This window comes from Schistocerca cancellata, chromosome 5, assembly GCF_023864275.1.
Source record: "Schistocerca cancellata isolate TAMUIC-IGC-003103 chromosome 5, iqSchCanc2.1, whole genome shotgun sequence".
In the NCBI taxonomy this organism is placed as follows: domain Eukaryota; kingdom Metazoa; phylum Arthropoda; class Insecta; order Orthoptera; family Acrididae; genus Schistocerca; species Schistocerca cancellata.
Genome location: NC_064630.1, coordinates 89,689,602 through 89,716,945, shown reverse-complemented (window position 1 = coordinate 89,716,945; position 27,344 = coordinate 89,689,602).

Here is a 27,344-nt window from a genome sequence, read left to right as displayed (position 1 = left end):
CAGTAAACGCTGTCACTATAACCTACTTATACTCTGTAATTGTCACTTTATACTACAGACCGCACATACGTACAAGGTGTTGAATATAGAGTGTGAGATTTTCCCGTTATCAATTATTTTGCTACAACAGAACTCCAGTATCAGCAAATCGCGACGTTTCTTTCCGAAAACAGGTCTAACATGATTATGAAAGGTCCAGAAACAATAAGTTCCTTAGTAAGATATGCGAATGATTAGAATATTTCTTAAGTAATAGAACCCAGTATGTAGGCCTGGCCGAAGAATGTTCATCGAAGACAAAGATATGGCCAGTAGGGCTCCAGCGACACGACCCCTCTTGTTCTGGATATTCATAAACGATGTGAATGTAGGGAGAGCTACAGAGTAGTGGGAAGGACGGTAGTCGAGTGAGTACAGGAAGGTACAGGGTGACAGTGACATGATAGAATTTCTTTTTCCTGTGATGAATGGCAACTTGCTCTGAATGTAGAGGAGGGTACGTTAAGGTACATGAGTATGAAAAACGATCCAGTAAATTCCGATGACAGAGTACATATAGTGCACACATACTCGGTGTCGGTAACAATACAGTTACATAAACGCCCGCAGGTGTTTCATCTTCCCAACACTAAATTAAGCATAGTACGTTAGCCCTCCCACGTATATACACTGGTGTGCTACATTGTAGTACATCAGGTAACTGAAAGAGACGAACAGAAATGTCACTTTTATTAGAAGATAATGAATACATTCAGGTCACCGCGATTTACAAAACGGTACAAAAATGGTTCAAATGGCTCTGAGTACTATGGGACTTAACATCTGAGGTCATCAGTCCGCTAGAACTTAGAACTACTTTAACCTAACCTAAGGACGTCACACACATCCATGCCCGAGGCAGGATTCGAACCTGCGACCGTAGCGGTCGCATGGTTCCAGACTGAAGCGCCTAGAACCGCTCGGCCACATCGGCCGGCAAAAGGGTACAAATAGTGTATGTGAGCAGAACAAAAGATAACGCACGCTCTGCAACGTGCTCCCACGCAGGTCGCAAGGTTGGTTATTTGTTCTATTCCTCCATCAGTGCGATTGACAAGTGTTGTAGTTTCGTTGGTGCATGTGGACTTTTATTTAGCTGCTTCGTGTTGCGTGGGAAGCCCCATTTAGCGCTATAGTTACGTTGACATATTATGTGGCGTCCAGATTTCTGTGCACGACTGGGAGACCTCCGCCAACATAATTCCTCACTTTCATTCATTTTCACTGAGTTGTTAATACGTTATATTACTTTATACATCTCTATGCAAAGTTTTACACAGGAGTGTATTTCAAAAAATGGTTCAAATGGCTCTGAGCACAATGAGACTTAACATCTGAGGTCATCAGTCCCCTAGAACTTAAAACTTCTTAAACCTAACTAAGGACATCACACACATTCATGCTCACGGCAGGATTCGAACCTGCGACCGCAGCGGTCGCGCGGTGATAGACTATTGCGCCTAGAATAGCTCGGCCACCCCGGCCGGAGAAGTGTATTTCCAGGGAAGGGAGGGAGAGGGGGTAGTAAGAAAGTGAGCAAGGATGAGCACCCTCCAACGTTGTGTCGCTCTATGTTTATAATCCCTGTACGTAAGACGATATTTACTCAATTGTCGTGGAAGCTCGCTTCTCTTTGTTGCACGCGATCTTGACTTTGCGCGGAGCATGTAACAACTCCGTTTGCGCATCCAAAGGCAGGCGAACGATGGATAAAGCACAGTATGTGCAAGAACCAAGGCAAAACAATAAGAGAGAAAGAGGAAGAACATAATGCACGGATTGAAAAGAGTGTAAAACAGGAGTACAGTTTTTCGCCCCTGCTGCTTAATCTGTAAGTCGTAGAAGCAATGACGGATGTATATGAACGTTTCTAGAGGGGGAATTAAAATTCAAGGCGAAAGGATATCAGTTGTAAGATTTGCTGATGAGACTGTTCGTAAACGTAAAGAATAATTGCAGAACCTGCTGAATGGCATCAAGAATCTAATTATGATGTTTGGTTTGTGGGACGCTCAACTGCGCGGTCATCAGCTCCCGTACGAAGTCCCAATTTTTACACCAGTTTTTTTCACAGTCCAAGCTAGCACGAATGATGATGATGATGAAATGATGAGGACAACATGAACACCAAAGAAAATCCCTAGCTCGGCCGGGAATCGAAACTTTGACCCCGTGATCTAGAGGCAGCAACGCTAGGCACTAGACCACATGCTAGCATAAATCTACATCTACATCTACATCTATACTCCGCGAGCCACCTTACGGTGTGTGGCGGAGGGTACTTATTGTACCACTATCTGATCCCCCCTTCCCTGTTCCATTCACGAATTGTGCGTGGGAAGAACGACTGCTTGTAAGTCTCCGTATTTGCTCTAATTTCTCGGATCTTTTCGTTGTGATCATTACGCGAGATATATGTGGGCGGTAGTAATATGTTGCCCATCTCTTCCCGGAATGTGCTCTCTCGTAATTTCGATAATAAACCTCTCCGTATTGCGTAACGCCTTTCTTGAAGTGTCCGTCACTGGAGCTTGTTCAGCATCTCCGTAACGCTCTCACGCTGACTAAATGTCCCCATGACGAATCGCGCTGCTTTTCGCTGGATCATGTCTATCTCTTCTATTAATCCAACCTGGTAAGGGTCCCATACTGACGAGCAATACTCAAGAATCGGACGAACAAGCGTTTTGTAAGCTACTTCTTTCGTCGATGAGTCACATTTTCTTAGAATTCTTCCTATGAATCTCAACCTGGCGCCTGCTTTTCCCACTATTTGTTTTATGTGATCATTCCACTTCAGATCGCTCCGGATAGTAACTCCTAAGTATTTTACGGTCGTTACCGCTTCCAATGATTTACCACCTATGGCATAATCGTACTGGAATGGATTTCTGCCCCTATGTATGCGCATTATATTACATTTATCTACGTTTAGGGAAAGCTGCCAGCTGTCGCACCATGCATTAATCCTATGCAGGTCTTCCTGGAGTACGTACGAGTCTTCTGATGTTGCTACTTTCTTGTAGACAACCGTGTCATCTGCAAATAGCCTCACGGAGCTACCGATGTTGTCAACTAAGTCATTTATGTATATTGTAAACAATAAAGGTCCTATCACGCTTCCTTGCGGTACTCCCGAAATTACCTCTACATCTGCAGATTTTGAACCGTTAAGAATGACATGTTGTGTTCTTTCTTCTAGGAAATCCTGAATCCAATCACAAACCTGGTCCGATATTCCGTAAGCTCGTATTTTTCACTAAACGTAAGTGCGGAACCGTATCAAATGCCTTCCTGAAGTCCAGGAATACATTTGGAGCACAGCAATGTGTGGTAGTTGGAAATTGTCTGTGGGAAAAGCGGAGTAGAAGAGAATTGCAGCATCTGAGATGTGGTGCTGCAAAAGAACGTTGACAATTAGGTGCACTGATCAGCTAAGGAATGAGGAGGTTCACTGTAGAATCGGCGAAGGAGGGAATACATGGGAGACACTGACAAGAAAAAGGAAAGGGAGAAGAATATACGAGTTCTCTTAAGAGATCAGGGAATAACTTTCACGGGACTGGAAGGGGCTGTAAAGGGTAGGAACTGTAGATTGCGATACATCCAGCAAATAATTGAGGACGTAGGTTGGAAGCGCTACTCCGAGGTGAAATTGTTGGCAGAGGAGAGGAATTCGTTGTGATCTGCATCAAACCAGGCAGAACACTGATGGGGAAAAAAGGCCAAGTTTCTAAGGATAGCAGTTGATCTTAGTCCCAACAAATCTAAAAAAAAATAAAAAAAATAAAAAAAACCTTTCTAAATAGCGGGTGATCAAAAAGTCAGTTGTTGTTGTTGTTGTTGTGGTCTTCAGTCCTGAGACTGGTTTGATGCAGCTCTCCATGCTACTCTATCCTGTGCAAGCTTCTTCATCTCCCAGTACCTACTGCAACCGACATCCTTCTGAATCTACTTAGTGTATTCATCTCTTGGTCTCCCCTACGATTTTTACCCTCCACGCTGCCCTCCAATACTAAATTGGTGATCCCTTGATGCCTCAGATCATGTCCTACTAACCGATCCCTTCTTCTGGTCAAGTTGTGCCACAAACTTCTCTTCTCCCCAATCCTATTCAATACTTCCTCATTAGTTATGTGATCTACCCATATAATCTTCAGCATTCTTCTGGAACACCACATTTCGAAAGCTTCTATTCTCTTCTTGTCCAAACTATTTACCGTCCACGTTTCACTTCCATACATGGCTACACTCCATACAAATACTTTCAGAAATGACTTCCTGACACTTAAATCTATACTCGATGTTAACAAATTTCTCTACTTCAGAAACGCTTTCCTTGCCATTGCCAGTCTACATTTTATATCCTCTCTACTTCGACCATCATCAGTTATTTTGCTCCCCAAATAGCAAAACTCCTTTACTACTTTAAGTGTCTCATTTCCTAATCTAATTCCCTCAGCATCACCCGACTTAATTCGACTACATTCCATTATCCTCGTTTTGCTTTTGTTGATTTTCATCTTATATCCTCCTTTCAAGACACTGTCCATTCCGTTCAACTGCACTTCCAGGTCCTTTGCTGTCTGTGACAGAATTACAATGTCATCGGTAAACATCAAGGTTTTTATTTCTTCTCCATGGATTTTAATACCTACTCCGAATTTTTCTTTTGTTTCCTTTACTGCTTGCTCGATATACAGATTGAATAACATCGGGGAGAGGCTACAACCCGGTCTTACTCCCTTCCCAACCACTGCTTCCCTTTCATGTCCCTCGACTCTTATAACTGCCATCTGGTTTCTGTACAAATTGTAAATAGCCTTTCGCTCCCTGTATTTTACCCCTGCCACCTTTAGAATTTGAAAGAGAGTATTCCAGTCAACATTGTCAGAAGCTTTCTCTAAGTCTACAAATGCTAGAAATGTAGGTTTGCCTTTCTTAAACTTTCTTCTAAGATAAGTCGTAAGGTCAGTATTGCCTCACGTGTTCCAATATTTCTACGGAATCCAAACTGATCTTCCCCGAGGTCGGCTTCTACTAGTTTTTCCATTCGTCTGTAAAGAATTCGTGTTAGTAGTTAGCAGCTGTGACTTATTAAACTGATATTTCGGTAATTTTCACATCTGTCAACACCTGCTTTCTTTGGGATTGGAATTATTATATTGTTCTTGAAGTCTGAGGGTATTTCGCCTGTTTCATACGTCTTGCTCACCAGATGGTAGAGTTTTGTCAGGACTGGCTCTCCCAAGGCCGTCAGTAGTTCCAATGGAATGTTGTCTACTCCGGGGTCCTTGTTTCGACTCAGGTCTTTCAGTTCTCTGTCAAACTCTTCACGCAGTATCATATCTCCCATTTCATCTTCATCTACATCCTCTTCCATTTCCGTAATACTGTCCTCAAGTACATCGCCCTTGTATAGACCCTCTATATACTCTCTCCACCTTTCTGCTTTCCCTTCTTTGCTTAGAACTGGGTTTCCATCTGAGCTCTTGATGTTCATTCAAGTGGTTCTCTTATCTCCAAAGGTCTCTTTAATTTTCCTGTAGGCAGTATCTATCTTACCCCTAGTGAAATAAGCCTCTACATCCTTACATTTGTCCTCTAGCCATCCCTGCTTAGCCATTTTGCACTTCCTGTCGATCTCATTTTTGACACGTTTGTATTCCTTTTTGCCTGCTTCATTAACTGCATTTTTATATTTTCTCCTTTCATCAATTAAATTCAATATTTCTTCTGTTACCCAAGGATTTCTAAGAGCCCTGGTCTTTTTACCTACTTGATCCTCTGCTGCCTTCACTACTTCATCCCTCAAAACTACCCATTATTCTTCTACTGTATTTCTTTCCTCCATTCCTGTCAATTGTTCCCTTATGCTCTCCCTAAAACTCTGTACAACCTCTGGTTCTTTCAGTTTATCCAGGTCCCATCTCCTTAAAATCCCACCTTTTTGCAGTTTCTTCAGTTTTAATCTACAGGTCATAACCAATAGATTGTGGTCAGAGTCCACATCTGCCCCTGGAAATGTCTTACAATTTAAAACCTGGTTCCTAAATCTCTCTCTTACCATTATATAATCTATCTGAAATCTGTCAGTATCTCCAGGCTTCTTCCATGTATACAACCTTCTTTTATGATTCTTAAACCAAGTGTTAGATAAGATTAAATTGTGCTCTGTGCAAAATTCGACCAGGCGGCTTCCTCTTTCATATCTTAGCCCCAATCCATATTCACCTACTACGTTTCCTTCTCTCCCTTTTCCTACACTCGAATTCCAGTCACCCATGACTATCAAATTTTCGTCTCCCTTCACTATCTGAATAATTTCTTTTATATCATCATACATTTCTTCAATTTCTTCATCATCTGCAGAGCTAGTTGGCATATAAACTTGTACTACTGTAGTAGGCGTGGGCTTCGTGTCTATCTTGGCCACAATAATGCGTTCACTATGCTGTTTGTAGTAGCTTACCCGCTTTCCTATTTTCCTATTCATTATTAAACCTACTCCCACATTGCCCCTATTTGACTTTGTGTTTATAACCCTGTAGTCACCTGACCAGAAGTCTTGTTCCTCCTGCCACCGAACTTCACTAATTCCCACTATATCTAACTTTAACCTATCCATTTCCCTTTTTAAATTTTCTAACCTACCTGCCCGATTAAGGGATCTGACATTCCACGCTCCGATCCGTAGGACGCCAGTTTTCTTTCTCCTGATAACGACATCCTCTTGAGTAGTCCCCGCCCGGAGATCCGAATGGGGGACTATTTTACCTCCGGAATATTTTACCCAAGAGGACGCCATCATCATTTAATTATACAGTAAAGCTGCATGCCCTCGGGAAAAATTACGGCCGTAGATTCCCCTTGCTTTTAGCCGTTCGCAGTACCAGCACAGCAATGCCGTTTTGGTTATTGTTACAAGGCCAGATCAGTCAATCATCCAGACTGTTGCCCTTGCAACTACTGAAAAGGCTGCTGCCCCTCTTCAGGAACCACACGTTTGTCTGGCCTCTCAACAGATACCCCTCCGTTGTGGTTGTACCTACGGTACGGCCATCTGTATCGCTGAGGCACGCAAGCCTCCCCACCAACGGCAAGGTCCATGGTTCATGGAGGGGAAAAAGTCAGTATAAATTTGAAAACTTAATAAACCACGGAATAATATAGATAGAGGGGTAAAAACTGACATACATGCTTGGAATGACATGGGGTTTTATTAGAACAAAAAAAAAAGTACACAAAATGTCCACGTGAAAGATCACTTGCGCGCGTCGTTTGGTGATGATCGTGTGCTCAGCCGCCACTTTCGTCATGCTTGGCCTCCCAGGTCCCCAGACAAGTCCGTGCGATTATTGGCTTTGGGGTTACCTGAAGTCGCAAGTGTATCGTGATCGACCGACATCTCTAGGGAAGCTGAAAGACAACATCCGACGTGAATGCCTCACCATAACTCCGGACATGCTTTACAGTGCTGTTCACAATATTATTCCTCGACTACAGCTATTATTGAGGAACGATGGTGGACATATTGAGCATTTCCAGTAAAGAACATCATCTTTGCTTTGTCTTACTTTGTTATGCTAATTATTGGTATTCTGATCAGATGAAGCGCCATCTGTCGCACATTTTTCGAACTTTTGTATTTTTTAGGTTCTAATAAAACCCCATGTCATTCCAAGCATGTGTGACAATTTGTACCTCTCTATCTACATTATTCCGTGATTTATTCAGTTTTCAAATTTATACTGACTTTTTGACCACCTGGGATTATAATGTATTTATTGAAGACCACGACGACGTTTGAATGAATAATACAAATCCTATATTTAGTGCTTACAAGGATGGATTTTCTAGAACTTAACTTGTAGGTGCAGCGTCGCTTGCAATCAATTGTCTACGACCTTTTTCGCAAAATGTGGCACTTCATAGAGACAGAATCGCGTGAGTAATGAGGGGTCTTTGGAGAGGGAAAGGAGAGGGAGTGTACACTGACGAAATGTAACACCCTAGACAGCATGCCTTCGGGCTCTGGTGAAGTGTCCCTCCGGCCTGGATGAGCTGCCCACACTCGGCGGGAGAGAGCACCCTATGAACATCAGACGGACGGCCCCGTCCCTTCCTGTGCTGTCCAACTCGTGCCTGTGCACCGCCGGGCGACTATATGAGCACAATAATCAGTTTACGGCGGCCAGGCCGCTGAGGGTATGTGGCGGGGGGAGGGGGGATGGAGGCTGCGCGCTGCTTGCAAGGACAAAGTGAAAAGCACGGGCCCTGGGGACAGCGCCGAACCCAATTTAGTGTGAGGGGGTGGGGTTGGGGGGTGGCAAAGCCACGGCAGTGGCTGAGGTGGGGGTGGAGGCGGAGGTGGAGGCCGCGCCGCCTCCAGCCGGCACAGGGCGCCCCGGCAGTCCCGCTAGCGGGCACCAAAACCTTCGGCTTATCAGAGGCACAGGCAAGCAGTGTTCAAAGAAGGGGTCTCTCACAATATCCTACACTGCCTTCCGTCTTGTGTCGACTAGATGTATCTGCAGCTACACGACGCTACGCATTCCAGGTAGTGTAGCTGGGACTGATGACACGTTTACTGACTTCCAGAAAGCCTTCTGTACAGTTCTGTACACTAGTCTACTAAATGAAGATGCACTGCCGAAAAAAATTAACAACCCATTTTAGAGATTTCCATTTCACTCTAGGTTTATCATTGCAACAGTGACTATGCAGTGCATGAAATGATTACTTTTTAATTTTATCCGTATTTTGCAGCTTAGAACGTGACTATCCAAAAAATTGGAGGTATGAATTAAACAACGCCTTCAGTCACAACTTTTTCGCGTTTTATTAACTACACGATGCATTTCGGACTCTAAGACAAATTACACCTGATGATGGACCCACAGGGTCCGAAATGCATCGTGTAGTTAATAAAACACGGAAAAGTTATGACTGAAGGCGTTGTTTAATTCGTGCCTCCAATGAAATGGTTACATTGTACATCAACAGCACAAATGGGTCTGCGATGTCAGGTGTCGACCCACGCTGAAAACCGACGTTAGTACGTTGTTTACCCTATGTGGGCAGGAATGCAAGTGCTGAGTCTGGCATCGGGTCGATCGTACAGGCGGCCAATACTGTCTTGGCATACGTTATGCCACGCCTACTCGACCTGTTCACTTAGTTCTGAAAGACTTGTTGGTTCAAAAAATGGGTCAAATGGCTCTGAGAACTATGGGACTTAACTGCTAAGGTCATCAGCGCACCTGAACTAAGAACTACTTAAACCTAACTAACCTAAGGACAGCACACACATCTATGCCCGAGGCAGGATTCGAACCTGCGACTGTAGCGGTCGCGCGGTTCAAGACTGTAGCGCCTAGAACCACTCGGCCACCTCGGCCGACAGACTTGTTGGTTGACGAGTCGCTCAAGTCACTTTTCGTCCCGTAATATTCCACACATGTTCGATTGGAGACAAGTTTGGAGATCGTAGTCATCAGCGAAGTTGCTACAGATCTTGCAGAGAACACTGAATTTCACTGGCCCTGTGTGTGCGGGCGATATTCTGTTGTAACAACACTTCACCTTCCTGCTGCAGGAACGATATATGAACGCGTCTGCCAATATTCTTCACATACCGAGCACTAGTTGTAACCTCCCCCTCACTTATCGACCTTAATGACAGTGAAAAATGAACCGCGTGTACCTAATGGGAATTTGGGAAAAGCAATCGTCACCGAAGTTAATTTGTCGGTAAAGAGGGAGGAAAGGGTTACATCTAAATGAAAGGAAAAATGCAAATGAAACTGGTGGAAATTAATTTTGAAAAGGGGAAAAGTTAATAAATAAAGTAAATGTGCGGCCGTTACGTTAACAATCAACTAGCGGTAATTAGATATTTGAGATTTGGGGGAAATTACGGTCGCCAGTCCTAAGGACAATTACTATAGTAACTGAAAAAGAAAGATTATTACACATATAATTAGCACTAGAAGCGTGGCAACTGAAGGTTGACACGTGCAGTGTGAAAACTGAAAGTTTGTCAGAAGTAATAAATTTCGCTACACTCTGACTTAATTTAGCAAAAGAATTAATAAAACCGGAAAATCGAAAGTTAATTTAGTGACTGAAGTTAATAGTGAGATTTCTTTCTGAAGCACATCGAAATTCAGTAAAACACGGTTAGTCTTGGACTACCTCAACAATCATTTCAAAAGCTACTTGAATCCATGCAATTTAGAAATAAGAGATTTAACTTTGAAAGATGAATTAAATGATTCTGAACAATTAACAATAGTAAAATTTAGTACGTACCAAGCTGAGCTGCAGTCACAGGTCAGCTAAAATACGCTAACAAAACTCGCACTCTTAATTTGTGCTTGTGTAATCTAAATATTGTAGCCAGCTATGAATACCTTAACTGAACTTTGAAATTAAAGCAGTGAAATAGAATGATGCTGGCGTTTGAATTTCAACGACACTCGGGTTCATTCCGGAAAAGGAAGGGACCCTGCTTGGTAATGCAATTGGGACAATGAGCAACAAACGTTCATGCTAAGTTGCTGTAATTTTGTGATGCAACAATTTTAAAAGTTTGAAAAGCTGACGTCTGCCATACAGTTCTAAAACTTTATGTGCTTCCAGTCTTCCTTGTTGGTTGATTGAAGGTTTGAAGCCGTCGATCGAGGAGGTGGCGACAGTCACTCATTGTCGGCCGTCGCTGTTGCAGAAGCTGGATGTTGGCGCGCCTTCTTCTCGACACGGTCACCAGACGAAACGGGCTCTTGATGTGCGCCAGCTAATGCTTCCCGTCCGCGACACCATGTCAGAAACTATCATCGCAAGTAGAGCGCAATTACATGCTGCCAAACCGCGAAAGCGCGGCAACTCGCGGGAGCTTCACACCACACACCTGCTCCACTGCACCACCCCAGCCAGACTCTCTCTCTGCCCGCGCTCCACGCGACCGAGTTAACACTACCAAAGATCCTAAACACATAGGTTCTCCACACGATCTATCGATATATTCGTTCGATAGCATAGTTTTCCCTAGGCCAGATCCAGCGTATAAATACAAATAATATTCACAAAACAAACCAACATAAATGCATATATATATATATATATATATATATATATATATATATATATATATATATATATATATATATACAAACAGTAAAACAATTACAATATATAAAGAGACAGAAATGTCATATCTTGAGGTAACAAACCAAGGAAAAAAATTATAGTACAATAGATGGAAGTAGGAGGATATGCATTTCCGGCGTTACATGGTTACCGTCCAGAAACACGTAGGTGAACGAGACTTGTAGCTTATCCCACTCCAGACAATAAGGCCTGCGTCGGGGCCAGTGTGTCGTAGACGAACGCACTCTACGAGACATCGCACACCAGCACTACATTGTAAGGGCAAACGACAATCACCTGTGTGCAGGCAGAATCTGCATTCGTAGATGAAGGTCACAGTGCGCCATTCCATCTTCCAAGCGATCCTCTGACGACTACAGTCGAGCCGTGCACGTCGATGCTGTGGCGTGACTGTGAGACAGGTGTGCGTGCCTTTAGTCCCACTGGTAATAACCGTTTCGCAAAAGCTCATGTTGACATGCACGGGCTCACAAGCTCTCTTACCTGTGCTGTGGTAGCTGTACGATCTGCCACTGCTGCCCTTACCCTAGAACGATCCCGGCGGGCGTCTGTGCTGCGTGGATGTCCAGAACTTCGTCTACGAGTGTGCGAATTTTCACGTCACAGTTGATATCAGCATCTTTGCACAAGTGACGCAGCGGACCTAGCTTGTGTGTCAATTCTCCGGAAACACCGTACCACCACTCGGGAGGCCACAATTCAACCCCTTTCGAACTCTCTCAGGTGGTTGCAGCAAGCACGAGTGCGTTGGGTTGGGTTATTCGGGGAATGAGACCAGACAGCGAGGTCATCGGTCTCATCGGATTAGGGAAGGAAGTCGGCCGTGCCCTTTCAGAGGAAACATCCCGGCATTTCCCTGGAGTGATTTAGGGAAATCACGGAAAATCTAAATCAGGATGGCCAGACGCGGGATTGAACCGTCGTCCTCCCGAATGCGAGTCCAGTGTCTAAACACTGCGCCACCTCGCTCGGTCAGCAAGAGTGCGTCTCCGTGGCATTGTTGCCTGCTTGCTTCACACGGCTGCTCCACACTGAAACTTCTAGCCGTGAGTATTACCTTTTAAAGGCTAAACACAGATGGCGCTCTGGTAGCTATGGCACTATGCTGTCTGCTGGCGGACGACGCTGAATACATTATCTGAACACCTACTATCCTCCAGGGGGTGTATACATACAGTTATCAGATGAAAACTGACGGCGTCATTCCAGGTGTACCAATTATTTTTCCCGGCAGTTATCTTTCTGGTGCGGCTGTAGCTTTCTGTGATTCTTTTATTGACTATTGGAAAATTTCAACCTCATACTTGTCTTGTAAAACCGCAACATTTCCGTGATGTACCATGACATGTCAGGCAATAACCTCCATGATAGTAAACGGCAATGCAGAGATTAAAAGCTGTAGGGGATGACCAAAGACCCTGTAAAAGTAGTATTTCCGAGGGCGCTGCAGGCGTGGGATATTTCGAAACTGTGGCTGTTCGCATCTGTGGTGTTAAGAGTCCGGTAAGCAGAATTATGTTGTGGGTTGTAAGGACAGAGATCGAACATTTTGTGTTTATTTACGCATACAAACCATATCTTTTAGTCCTAACTTCAGATTCCAGTGTTCGTGAAGAGAAATGGTGAAGTTGTGCAGCGTTTAACTGCACAAATAAATTCGGAAAAGGAACAGATGTTACTTTTCACAGGGACGCGGATATGTTTAGATGTTTTCTATTAGGGACTTTCTGTCATAGCACTTACATTTTCAGACGGTATAACACTATACCTCAACAGAAAAATGTTGAAAATTAGGTTCACCGATAAGACAAGGAATGAGGTGGTATTCCGCAGAAACCGGGAAGAATGGAACTTATGGAAAATGAACAGGATGAGAGGACATCTTTTAAGACATCAGGTAATAAATTCCATGATAACAGAGGGAGCTGTAGAGGGTGAAAACTGTAGTGAAAGACTGAGGTTGGAATATATCCAGCAGCCAGCCGGTGTGGCCGAGCGGTTCTAGGCGCTTCAAGGTTTTTATGCTTTTCCCCCCTTAGGAATTTAATGTGGAACTGCCACATGGATCTAGTGTGTTTATTGGAAGAATACTGAGGTACTGTAATTTAATTAACTAAGAGTCGTTTGAAAACCCCATGTATGACCAATTCTTTATCGACTGATTGTCGGTCTTGGGACCTTACCGACTCGCATCAAGGAAAGCATTCAGTGAAGGGCTGCATCATTCGTCACGTGTTTCTTTGGTCGGCTTGAAAGCGTCACCGGGATCCTCAGCAGACTGCATGGGAGACGTATTGCCCATCGCCGAAAGTCTACCACATTAAATGCATATGGCTCACTTCCAAAAAAGCGTCAGTAAAAATTTGACGTCCTCCGATAAACAAATCGTTTACGAGGATGAGGGTAGAAATATGGCGACGGGGGAAGAGGGTGGAGATATATCTGTAACTGTACACTTCGTATGCAGCGTTCGGTGGTTGTCAGGGTACGAATACACATGTGAGACTATTTTCGTGCATACATCTGAATTTTTTACGCCTTTGGACTCAGAAAATTAGGAAGCAAATTACAATCAATAAAATTTGTAACATTTATGTTTGTTTGTGACTGAGCATAGTTATTTACAGTAATCCGAATAGTAGTTGTCTAAGCAGTTTGGCAATTCAATTTATCCATATCCGGCTGTATATACCATATATACGGAGTTATTCATGCAATCTGACTATTTGCTACAACTGTAACAGATTACTCACGTAATCTCACTACATCCAGTTTGTTTCGAAGTATGTGTGCTAATCATCTAAGGATACAGCTTTCATTTAGAGACAAAATCTTTGTTCCCTGCGAAGCTAGTTGTAATTGTAGACTGGCTATGCCCCAGGGAGGTGCCGGGGCGTAAGCACTCTGCGGCGTTCGTATGCAGTGGTGTTGCCTATCATCCAAACATCTGCATCCAAGCATCAATACGCCTAGCAAGATTGAACTTATTGATTTGCTTCTAAACTATTTGTCTCTGCATAGACACCGTCTAATGGTTGTCTGGTTGAAAATAACCTCATCAGTTTACAGGGGTTTGTAATATTCTCCTCACCTGGTTAGTAGACCCTGTTACTTCGGTGAAATCTAGTCATCCTAGGGCCAGCTAATACTAACGGTCGCCAGGCGTCCCTGGGAAATATCAGAGAATATTTTGTCTGTGACAAAAGTTGTTTCAATGACTTGATCTGTCATACCTAGATATTTGTAGCATAGACTTTGAAAGACCCCGTAAATTCCAACTAAACTACTCCAAAGGATAATGCAGTCAATATTCAATGAACTGTTGTTTCATTTGTACTGTCATATTATCACGAGCAACTTGTACAATCATTTCAATAGATTTTATGAAGCACAATTTCCACTGGTCTGAGCACCATGTTCTTCCGTAGTGGGCTTTCATGGAATTTTATGTTCACAGGTAAACATTAAGCAGACGTTGTAATCACTGTTTTAAGTTAAAACATTTATTTTGTTGAATAACTTTACGAACATATTCGTCACTATATCATTACAAATATTCCCTCATTCTCAAACGTTCTCTATAATACTGAACGCTCTCAAGCTCAGGGAAGTGAGTCATCGGATACTCGAGGAAACAGAGGATCTACAGGAGTTAGGAATATTAGACGATGACATAGAACACAGATTTGAATTAAGGAAAAATTTAGATGAAGTCCAGGACGAGAAACACAAAAGAAGCGATGAGCGACAACAACAGAACAAAGAAAAAACAACAAGGAGCAAGAATGAAGAAGTGTTAAGAAGCCAAAAAGAGGAGAAGGAGAACTGCTATTTTATATCGTATTGACTGAGCCGAATTCAAATAATAATAATAATAATTTATTGTTACATACCATTATATTATACACCAGGTAGTAAATTCTGGTTTTGATGACCATTTTAAGTACTTGAGTATAAATAAAATGAAATGATGCTAAGGTTTTATTGGACGGGAGACCCTCTCTGTGTTGTTCGGCCACCTGGTGCAAGTCATTCTATTTGACGCCACTTTCACGAGTATCAGCTTTTCAGTAACAGGTCTTGTAGATCGTAATTACAAAATGGCTTTAAGCACTATGGGACTTCACATCTAAGGTCACCAGTCCCCTAGACTTAGAACTACATAAACCTAACTAACCTAAGGACATCACACACATCCATGCCCGAGGGAGGATTCGAACCTGCGACCGTAGCAGCAGCTCGGTTCCGGACTGAAACGCATCGAACCACTCGGCCACAGCGGCCGGCTCGTAATTACAGATCGAAATTAATTATCTGATGTAAAATATTGTCCTCAGTAAATGTAATGTGTGTAAAAAATACCTATCCTGGATCATTGTTAATTTTTTCTGCAACTTGTCGCAGTTCGTGAAATCTGTAATATTAGCGAGATGCAGCTTCCGCCATGCACTGAGCAGTGTTTTTTGGAGTACAAACATAGTGAAGATGTAAAAATGGTAGTTTTTTCACAAAGTGAATGGGCACAGAGTGTTCATTTGTAGTCTGGTGCAAGTACTTGGTACCATACTGTGTATTCTGATCAGTCTGCCTAACCGTCACTTATTTACACCACATTACGCAACGCCGGAGCAGCGGATACATAATGTATGCCTTTGCAACCGCAGCGCCAAACCAGACCAGTGGCACACGGGGGAATGCATCCTAACCGAAGCCTGCCTGCGGTCGGCGGCCCGAGTTGAGCTGCGGGTTGCGGTACCGCAGGCGCCACGTCATATGTAGTCTACAGATGATTATCACAACGGCACGCGAGAGAGAAACGGAACAGTGTACGTGGTACCTACTCAGTGCGTGATACATACACCATGTTCTAGGGGGCGAAACACTTACGTCATCAAAAAATCTCCAGAACTATGCGTGGTACAAGCAGTCACCAAAGACTCAACTGGCATGGATTACGAAGGCGTACAAAACGATACTATACGCTTTTCTACGAGACAACGTTTTGGTTGGTGAGAAAGGGGTGAAACTACATTTTTAAAAAAGTGATACCATCCAATTTCAGTTACAATTCGTGTTCTATAGCAAAAAATAAATGCCTTGAAGTACTCTAGACGTCTACATTTCACCTGACAATCAAGAATCAACCTATAGGTGAATTACGCGCATGGAAAAAATGTCACTGTCTGGCAGCAGTTAATGGCTGCTCCTTAGCCTAGAGCATTAACAAAATATACCGACATAGCCTCTACAAAAAAATTAAAAATATAGGGCTTATGTACAAGTTTCTGAGAGTATAAAAACAGTTAGTTCTATGTTTAATGTAAAACATTGTTTTCTTCATAAAAATGGTCAGTTGATGACAGTCTGTGAAAATGGGGCAAATCAGTTCAGTGGAATGATTTGTTGGGAGTGAGCATTTGGTGAAAGGCGTTGTTGGAGAGAAAGTGTGACGTACAGGATGTAGGTCGGAAACAGTGTGGAGGAAAAGTCAGAATCAAGCATTTGGGAAGGGGCAGTGGGGCAGGGAAGGAGGGGGACACTGACGTGAGAAGGAATAGAAGTTTCCATTTAAAACTGGAAAGATGGGTATTTGTTTGCATGGAATTCTTGGTCAGGCAGAGAGAGATGGTTAAGCTTCGTAGGGATATTATTGCAGGAGTATAGAATGAAAACCAACGCAAATAAGATTAATATGGAGCATGGCTAAGAAGACATGGAAGTAGAAACAATACAGCATCAAAAGGGGAAACGTTGCGTAGTACAGGTATTCTGGGAGCATGCTATCACTGTAAGAGTGAAAAAAACGCAAGACCAAGAACTGTAATGGCGAAGCAAGCTTTCCAGAAAAATTGGGGGCTCGACTCAGAAAAAAAAAGTTGGTTAAATGTTCCTTTGTATGGCTGTGATAGATGGACATTAAAGAAGAGAGAAAGATATGAAGACGAAAAGTTGGTGATATTGGCTTGGAGAAGAATGGGGAACATAAAACTGATGGATAAAGGGAAGAACAGTGAAGTACTAGAAATAATAAAAGAACAAATAACTTTATTAAATGTGGTTATCGACAGGAAAACAGAGTGGACGTGACTCATACTGCGAGGAAAAGGAATTATAACAACAGTGAACGACAGAAGAAAGTAGGAAGGAGATGAACAAAATTGCTTATGAACATTATAATGAGGTTGAGAAAAATACTGTTCTGTAGGAGGGATGAGTCAGTACAGTGCGGCAGACTGTGATTGTAAGGGTGATTGGCGTCGAACGTGTGGAATGTGTCTTGCCTTGTTTGTTTCGGGTTAACTTTATTTCCTTCTTTTCCTGCGGGGCACTTGTCAGCTCACAGGTTCCTTGGCTAGGCCTGGAAGGTTTGCTTGACACTTCAATTATTGTCCTCGGGTTTGGCGATATTTCTCAGGTGGGCATCTTGTGGGCCACGATTTCTTCTGCATTGTAATTATTGGGCAATCCATTTCTTTCTGCAGTGTCGAAAGCACATTTCTTGCGTCCGACGTGCATAAACCGAACAACATCTCTTCAAATGTAAGAATATGCTCTTCCAATTCGTGTTCAACTACCTTGAAGGACACATTGTTCATAGACAAAAGCTTTTATATTCCCGTTTGCATTTTTAGTTTTATTTCCAGTATGCCCCTTAATTGCTGGCTTAGGCACGTTTTATGTGAAGCTGTATGGTTACAGCTAAATGCTGTTCCTCTGTGATCCTCTTTCAGTAATGCCCTTCTGTTTCGTTACAGTAATACAAAATAATTATTTAATTAACAACTTAGGGTAATGAACACATTAGAAAATTCTCCTCTTCCCATCCTAACATTATATTTCACCATCAGTGCCAAATCAATTTTTAACGCTCGTTATACAAGTTAATTAAATTGTACCGTTACAATGTCAGAGCCGGTCACCGTGACCGAGCGGTTCGAGGCGCTTCAGTCTGGACCCACACGACCGCTACGGTCGCAGGTTCGAACACTGCCTCGGGCATGGATGTGTGTGATGTCCTTAAGTTAGTTAGGTTTAAGTAGTTCTAAGTTGTAGGGGACTGATGACTTAAGATGTTAAGTCCCTAAGTGCTCAGAGCCATTTGAACCATTTGAACAATGTCAGAAACCTATAGTGGTATGTTAGAGGCAACGTCGTTATTGTTTGTCAGTTTCTTACAATCGAATCACAAAGAATGTAGATTCGTAACTGAAAAATAAGAGTATTTCATATATAAATAAAACAGTATTCTGCCACTTATCTTATAACAATGATACTCATCGGCACGTATACAAAAATTAGATGAAAACTGTAACAAAATCTACACTGCCTTCATAGGATCTGTGACTTAACACAAAGAACTCATAGCTGACAATATGATTCTAAGAAGCAAGTAGGTCGCGCTGACCTCTATAAATGTCGGTTAGTGCAAGAGGTACGAATTTTCAAGTAGTGGTACCAATTAGGAGCCGACACAATATAGGTAATTTTCCCCTAATTCAATGTAATCTGAAACTGTAAAAGAAGGACGTAGCTTCCGAGCTTCAAGCAGTTACACAACTCCAAATCGGTACTGCAAGTTCTCACGTGGATGAAGCATAGGGAAGACAATGAGCCGGCCGGGGTAGCCGAGCGGTTCTAGGCGCTGGAGTCTGGAACCGCGCGACTGCTGCGGTCGCAGGTTCAAATCCTGCCTCGGTCATGGATTTGTATGATGTTCTTAGGTTAGTTAGGTTTAAATAGTTCTAAGTTCTAGGGGACTGATGACCTAAAAGTCCCATAGTGCTCAGAGCCATTTGAAGCATTTTGAAGACAATGAAGATGAGTGTCAGGGGTGAGTGAGGAATGAACAAGTGGCAGGTGTCTGTCATTATACTGAGACCTGACGCTGACAATACCACGCAGGGAGCATAGTTTAAGGATATCGTGAGGAAACAGATGAGTTCGATGGTTGAGGGAGCAGGGCTCGTGCGTGTGGTGTGCTTATACACGCGCTGCCCGCACAGGTGGGGTCCGCGCTGGGGGTCCGTGCTGAGTTGAGAGCACTTCTTCAGGAGTACGTGCGCTCGAGCGCCAATTACGTCTCTCGGAGGGTTTGATTATGCGATGCGATGCAATACTCGTCACGCAGACTCTGCTCATGTCACTCCCCTCTACGCATGACAGTCCAGAAGAGAGGAAATGTCAAGTGCGCTGCACCTTAATGACTTCGAAGTGATCCTGAAGTGGCGAAAAAGTGGCCCATATTTTGAAGGGAGGAACATGCATTGAAGTTCTCTTCCACTCAACGTCATATTCCGGCGCTATTCGTCACAATTTACGGTCTCGGTAGTAAACACATCCACACGATTGCATTGATTCTTATTCCTCCTCTACTGTATGTCACCAAACGACAACTTATCCAGTCCCATTTGTAAATAGCCTACCGGCTTCCAAGGGCAACAAAAATTCGGTTTCCTGTCTTTCACATAGTAATTGATCGAACGTCAAAACATAAATGCAGTCATAATCTACTAGTTAAGAGAACGTCTGTCAAATAAGTGAGCCCAAAACGGGAAGTTATAGGTTCTCAAAAAATTCACCAAATCTCATTTAAAGGGTGAGGAAATGAAAGTCTCACATGAACCGTTCAATTCAGAGAATATATTGTGGACATAGAAAACTGATCACAGGCCTTTATGGCCTCTCTAAACAGAAGCTAATGCTTTACAGGTGTGCATGCCTGGGCGTCATTGATCTGAAACAAGTGTCACAGAAGTGACAGATTTGCTGACTGCTGCGCCAGTCGAAATACTGTATGCCAGTGAGTGAGGGAGTCAGGATATTTGCAACGCATACAAAGCCGATCTCATGGTGACCAACATTAACTTGTATCAAAACATTTACAATGCACTTCTTAAGAAGCATGGTAACTAGGCGAAACACGTGTGCGAGCAAGAAGTTAGTCGTTTGTAAAAGAAAACTAAGGTAGAATTCTTCGCGCACAGGGATCGTAGAGCTAAAAATTCTGAGATCCAGGAATAACGAAATCCTTGAATATCACGAAACAATATCGTAGTTTATCCTGTTTTTAGGTAAAACATGCCCTAAAAACATAATCTTATTTGAACTTTCCTTTATAGCTTATTTGCCACTATTTACTAGTAATCTGTCATGCTAAGACAGGTAGTGTTAATTACAGTCAATAATCGAACATATACATTACTTCGAGTTTATATTACGTTAACGATTTATACCTAAGCCAATTAAAGTACGAAAAAGCATTTCTACTCATGAAATAAATTATTAGTTCAGTTCTTAAACTGATAATAAGGAGGCGGAGTTTGTGCGTGAAACCGGGAGAATGAATAAAAGTTTAAAGTTGTGTAATTTCGTAACATAAATAAAAGGGAACTGCTGCTGCTATAACATAAGTCGAAGGATATCAAAGAGTGGAAGTAAGTCCATTAAGTAAGTGCAACGTAGCCTTCTGGCTTTTCCAAGGGCTGATATTGAAATCAGTAACTCGACGATTAAATGGAGTGTGTTAACAGAGGAAACAACACATCAGCATTATTTCTTACGACCGTGTACGCTGTAGTGAAACCCGGTCCACTTACTGCGCTAAATAGTTCTGTTGCTCCGATGATGATGTTTGGTTTTGTTGGGTTCTCAACCACACGGTCATCGGGGCCCTTTCAAGAATGATGATGATGATGATGATGATGATGATGATGATGATGGTGATAAAATGATGAGGATAACACTAAAACCCAGACCCCAGGCAGAGAAAATCCCAAACCCAGCCGGGGATCGACACGGGACCCCATGATTCAGAGGCAGGAACGCCAGCTACTAGACCACGAGCGGCGGACGTCCTATTGCTCCGATGTTAAACAATGTGAACTGTCTGCTCAAAAGTGTTCGGACACCTGTTCGTGAGCATTAATATGGGGTGTGTCCATACCTTGTCTTTAAGATGGCTTGAACCCTGCTGAGGACACGTTTTACAGAGTGTCTGAATGGCTGTTGAGGAATGATTGGCTGTCTTCCTCAAGAGACGAAGACGCCGGTTCACAGAGCGAATTGGGCGCTCTAACTCCTGAAAAAGGCATTGAATTGGGTTGAAGTCGGGTGTCTGTGCTGGACAGTCCAATTCACGAATGTTACTGCCAGCAAACAGTTGCCTCGCAGAAGCTGTTTTATGACAGTGTGGTTTTTCATGCTGGTACAACCGTCGTGTCAAATCGGTTCCTCTACAGGATGCAGTACACTATGCCGTAAATTGTTGATATCCTTCTGCAATTAGATTTTTCTTAAGCGCAGTAAGGGGATCATATCCTAACCACGAGAAATACCCCCATACTAAAACACAGTTCCTCCGTACTTCGCTGTTAGATTATACATGATGGCCGGTAAAGCTCTCCAGGACTTTTCCATTCCCAAATCCCTGCAGTGGATTGTCGCAGGTTATACTGTGAACCATCACGGCAAATCACTAGTACCCAGCCATCCAATACCCAGTGGCGTCGCTGGCATATAATACGCAAATATGTGGCTTACAAGGGGCTGCTCGACTATTGTACCCTACTATTTTTTACACCCTAAGCGCAGTAATAGTGCTACCTGGACTGCCGATAGCACTTTATAGCTCACGAATGACACATTCCGCTGATTTCGTGGGGCGTTTTACAAACACCCTCCTCCCTGTCTGTCACCTGGTCTAGGTTTAGCTGTGGTAGTTCCTTCTCGTTTCATCTTCATAATCTCATCACCAACAGTAAATTTTTGTAGCTTTAGGGCCGTTGAAAATCCCTTGATGGAATAGTTACTTAGGTGACATTCAGTGACTAGTGTATGTTCTAAGTTACTCAGCCCTCCTAACTCATCCAGTTACGGCTTCTCTTCTGACAGTACCATATTTAATGGCTCTGAGCACTATGCGACTCAACTGCTGTGGTCATAAGTCCCCTAGAACTTAGAACTACTTAAACCCAACTAACCTAAGGACATCACACACATCCATGCCCGAGGCAGGATTCGAACCTGCGACCGTAGTTGTCGTGCGGTTCCAGACCGTAGCGCCTTAAACCGCTCGGCCACTCCGGCCGGCAGTACCATACTTAACCTCCTCCTTTTGTCTAGCGGGTTCGTCTCTCGTCATGCGATACTGCAGTGTCTTTGTTATTCAGAATGTCCGAAGGAACATGGTATCAGCCGGCCGGTGTGGCCGAGCTGTTCTAGGTGCTTCAGTCTGGAACCGCGCAACCGCTACGGTCGTAGGTTCGAATCCTGCCTCGGGTATGGATGTGTGTGACGTCCTTAGGTTAATTAGGTTTAAGTAGTTCTAAGTTCTAGGGGACTGATGACTTGAGATGTGAAGTTCCATATTGCCCAGAGCCATTTTTTTTTTAAATTGGCTTCGAATTTCTGCACGACACAAGTATTTATTAGCGGACACCCGGCATACGATTTTCAATTTAAATGTCTCCTCTGTACGGGAATATACATAGTGAATGTACGAGTGCAGATTGTAGAAACGTGACTGACGACATATGGAAGTTTTTGTCTTGACATGGGACGTGCTCGAATATCCCGAAGTCTGCCTTCAGCGAGTCTACAGTACAGACGCGTGCGTGGTCTAGCGGTTCTAGGGGCTCAGTCCGGAACCGCGAGGCTGCTACGGTCGCAGGTTCGAATCCTGCCTCAGATATGGATGTGTGTGATGTCCTTAGGTTAGTTAGGTTTAAGTAGTTCTAAGTTCTAGGGGACTGATGACCACCGATATTAAGTCCCATAGTGCTCAGAGCCTTTTGAACCATTTTTGAACGGACGCGTGCCTGTGTTCTGCGAGCGGGGCAGCGCTTGCTGGTGTTTCTGTTTATATCGCCCGTTACACGAGCGCCGGCTGTATTACTAAGACCACTTGGCGAACCAATATTGTAAGGCAGCGCTAAGATTTGCCTATTGCCCCCATTTTGCACGACCTGGATCACTCAATATCTAACGTTTCTTAAGAGACGAAGTAACGATACCAGCATCGGACATAATAGGAGTACACTGGAAACTGGAAATTTGTGGTAAGTTCCTATGGGACCAAACTGCTGAGGTCATCAGTCCCTGGGCTAGTAGACTACTCATTCTAACTTTAACTAACTTACGCTAAGGAAAACACACATACTCATGCCCGAGGGAGGACTCGAACTTCCGGCGTGGGGAACCGCGCGAACAGCAACAAGGCGCTCAGAGCACGTGGCTACCCCACATGGCCATGGCTAAGGTCCACGGCGATGCCCCCGGCCGCACATATCTTACAAGTCATTCTGCACGCAGGATAGATCGCATCTACGACACCCTCTAGTCCGTAGTGATCACCGCTGAACACGGCCGTTTCCTACTACTTCACCCCCATCTGCTCCCTCCTACTTCCCCCACTGTCAATTTGGTGCAACCGCGCGACATGGAAGCTTAACAAGTATCTGCTCCACGACCTAACTTGTCGACAGCGCATTGCAGCGGTATGGACTTCCTGTGGACGCCGCCTTCCCAGGTATCTACACTGACGTGGTGGCACAACTGCTCCAGACCAATGATCGCAAGGGAGTTGTTCCAGTGCGGAACAGAAATGGCTGCGTGGCACATTGATGATAAGAATTATTATTACATCTTGCTGCGGGAACTCTGTGATCAGTCTCCATCACCTAAAAGGCGCAGGAAATGATAATGCATTAAGGCCAAGCTCCTTTCATTTGCACACCATAAGCTACATATTACGGTGGTGAGATCACGCAGAAGAGATATCGTGCCCTAGGAAACACCATCTAAGATCGATACCACGTCCGACCATCATCTTCGTCGTGAAAAGCTGATCACCACACTCCTCACCAAAAATGGTTCAAATGGCTCTGAGCACTATGGGACTTAACATCTGTGGTCATCAGTCCCCTAGAACTTAGAACTACTTAAACCTAACTAACCTAAGGACATCTCACACATCCATGCCCGAGGCAGGATTCGAACCTGCGACCGTAGCAGTCGCACGGTTCCGGACTGAGCGCCTAGAACCGCTAGACCACCGCGGCCGGCTCCTCACCAAAGACGTTAGCCGTGTCAGTACACTGCGCGCCACCACCGATAATTTTACGACCGCAGAACTGGTGAACTCCGTCTCATACATCCGTCGACGCACCATGTATGCTATGCCACCCAGTTCATACAACGGACACTGGCATGTTACGTCCGTGCCCTGTCAGCGGCTGTCTGCCCGCAATTCCTTCTCCTTCCGAAGGACTCTCATCGAGCATCACTCTATAACCATTGTCAAGGGCCTGACGAGTGCATACCTCTTCAGCGACAGGGCACACTCGAAGCTCAGTCTTTGGTACCATGTCTTAGAAGCTCAGATCGCACTTGACCGAACGCCATACTACCGAAGACAATTTGCTGATTACTTATACAGTGTAATTTACGATCTTCCCCTCGGTTGCGGCATGCCCAACATTCGACTTGCCTCGCACCTCAGACAACCTATTTCGGAACGGTGCGGTGTAACAGCCTAGTGCCGACCGGGGTGGCCGAGCGGTTCTAGGCGCTACAGTCTGGAACCGCGCGACCGCTACGGTCGCAGGTTCGAATCCTGCCATGGGCATGGATTTGTGTGATGTCCTTAGGTTAGTTAGGTTTAAGTAGTTCTAAGTTCTAGGGGACTGATGACCTCAGAAGTTAAGTCCTATAGTGCTCAGAGCCATTTGAACCATTTTTTAACAGCCTAGTCCCGGCCGGGGAGACGCACTCGAAGAAGTGTGCGCTACATCTCCCATCTTACCTTCCTTCGTTTTATCCTTTATTCATTCCTCTTTTCTATTTCTTGTCATTTTCCCAATGTTTGCAGGCCTTGCGCTTTTGGGGGAGTATACCCTTAATGAGCAGAGCCGGGAAAAAATGAACAACAAGAAATAAATAAAAAACAACGGACGGATGTGCCATGGTGACCAGACCTATTGGTTGCGACGCCAACCTACTTCACCCCCTAGCCGCTGACAATTGTCGTACCTCCTCCTAAAACTAAAAATGTTAAAAAAGTACCAGCTGATTGTTGTCCACAAAAAAAGAAAAAAAAGACAGCTGATCGTGGTCCACAGCCCCGACTGCACAACTGCAAATAGATGTCACTTATCTGTTTGTTATTTCCGTAGCACATATTGGGGTCCCGTAATTTTAGTCGGCGTGTAATGTAAATGAATGCATGTCTGAACTGACGCTGCAACTTTTGACCCATCTTAATGCGCAAGAAGAATCGTCTAGTTCACTTACACCGTATATGATCTGCATGTGTTACTATCTGCTCACCTTAATTTTATCGTAATAGAGACAGGAATTGTTGTTCACTACATGGCCCGATTTTTAGAAGTAGGACAGGGGCGTGAAAGCAAGTAGTAGGAGATGGTATTGGAAGTGAGAACGAATATTACACTTGCTAAAGTGCAACAGACACTCTTTAAAACAGTGTGGATTGATCAATATTGACAGTTCAAAACTAGTCCACGCTGGGTTGTGCTAGAATTGTGAACGGACGCCCAGAGAAGAACTTAGATAGTTACAAGTTCTATTTCTTCAGCATTTCTAGCTCTCCTAAGTCACAAGCGCGTGACCACAGACTTTCTAAATTCTGCACCAGGTCTCTGCTTACAGTTGTAGGAGGACCCAGCTCTGACTGACTTTGTGAACTGTTAATATTTATGAATTCACTGTGTACTAAAGTGTGTTTGTGGTACTTTAGCAAGGGTAATATTGGCTCTCGCTTTCAATGCCATCTTCTAATATCTGCTTTCACGCCCGTGCCCTACTGAATGTTAACTCCTTGTGACCAAAAATATAACTCGAAAACTGTTACATGCTTCATGGTATGCACCATTACAAAGGTTTCGCAGGTGGACTGAGATGAGTAAGCATACGTTACTGTGCTGTCTGTCAAAAGATGTTATGACAGTCGCTCTGACCTTGGTAAACTGTCGGTTTTGTAAGCCTGTTACAGGGAGATCCATTTATAAAAAGACCGTATCGGAAGTGTGAGCTGTCTAACGCTAAGGCAAGGCAGTAATCACTTCCCACCTGAATGATATTATGCCGAAAGAACAAAAATTATTGTTATCGAATTTCACATGCATGGAAAAGCTGCTTGAAACCTGAAATTACAAAATTGTAAATTCTGGAGGGGGATTCCTGTTCACCACTAGGAGAGCGCACTCCCTGTATCTTAATGCAGTGTTGTGTCATGTCTTGTTAACATTATCTTGCATTACAGTTTTCTTTATTTTGTAGCAAACCGTTTCCATTTTTTGGGATTTCATTCTTCCTTAAAGCACAGCAAGGTTCTACCCGTAGTGCAAATCCCTGACTTCATTAATCTTTGAAGATATGTGTAATACATCTGATAGTAGTTCATCTAACATAGAATATATGAATTTACGCTCTGAGAAGTCAATGTTGTTTTGAGTGTCATACAAAGGAAGTGGGCAATAAAGAGGTGTTACGCACTCATTACCCTCCCATGTGGTGCTTGGCTGCCTTATAATTGGGAGAATGAAATCCGAATTAAAATCATGTTACGATGTTTGAGGTATACTGTCTAAAATTGATTGTTAGGCTATGTGAACAATGGAACAAACAAGCAGGTGAACATTCTGTTGTCTGATATTAATAATGAACATACTCATGGCGAGTCGGTATATTGTGTTAAATACCCGGAATGTGAAGAAATGGGGTCGACGTACAAAAGAACCTTAGGGCCAACTTCATTTTACAGTATCCTTGTGCCTATACTGCCGACTAGTGAACCTGGCAATGCTTCGCAGTTGCTAAGTACGTATGAGGATTGGATAAACGTCCTAATCTCATTTCTTCGTCTCGCTGCCCTTCTCCTTCCCCTGCCTATCCCCTCTCATGCCCATCTACTACTCTTCCACCATCTCCTGCTCCCTCTGAGCATCACCTACCCCCCTCCCCCCCCCCCGGCCGGCACTCTGTCCTCCTGCTACCACTCACCATATTTTCCTCCTGCTGCCCTCTTTCTCTCTGTGTACTCCCCCTACCCCCTCTCAATGTCAGTTTCTTGCCCTCGCCCTATCTGCCCATCTACTCCCTTATTCTCTATGACA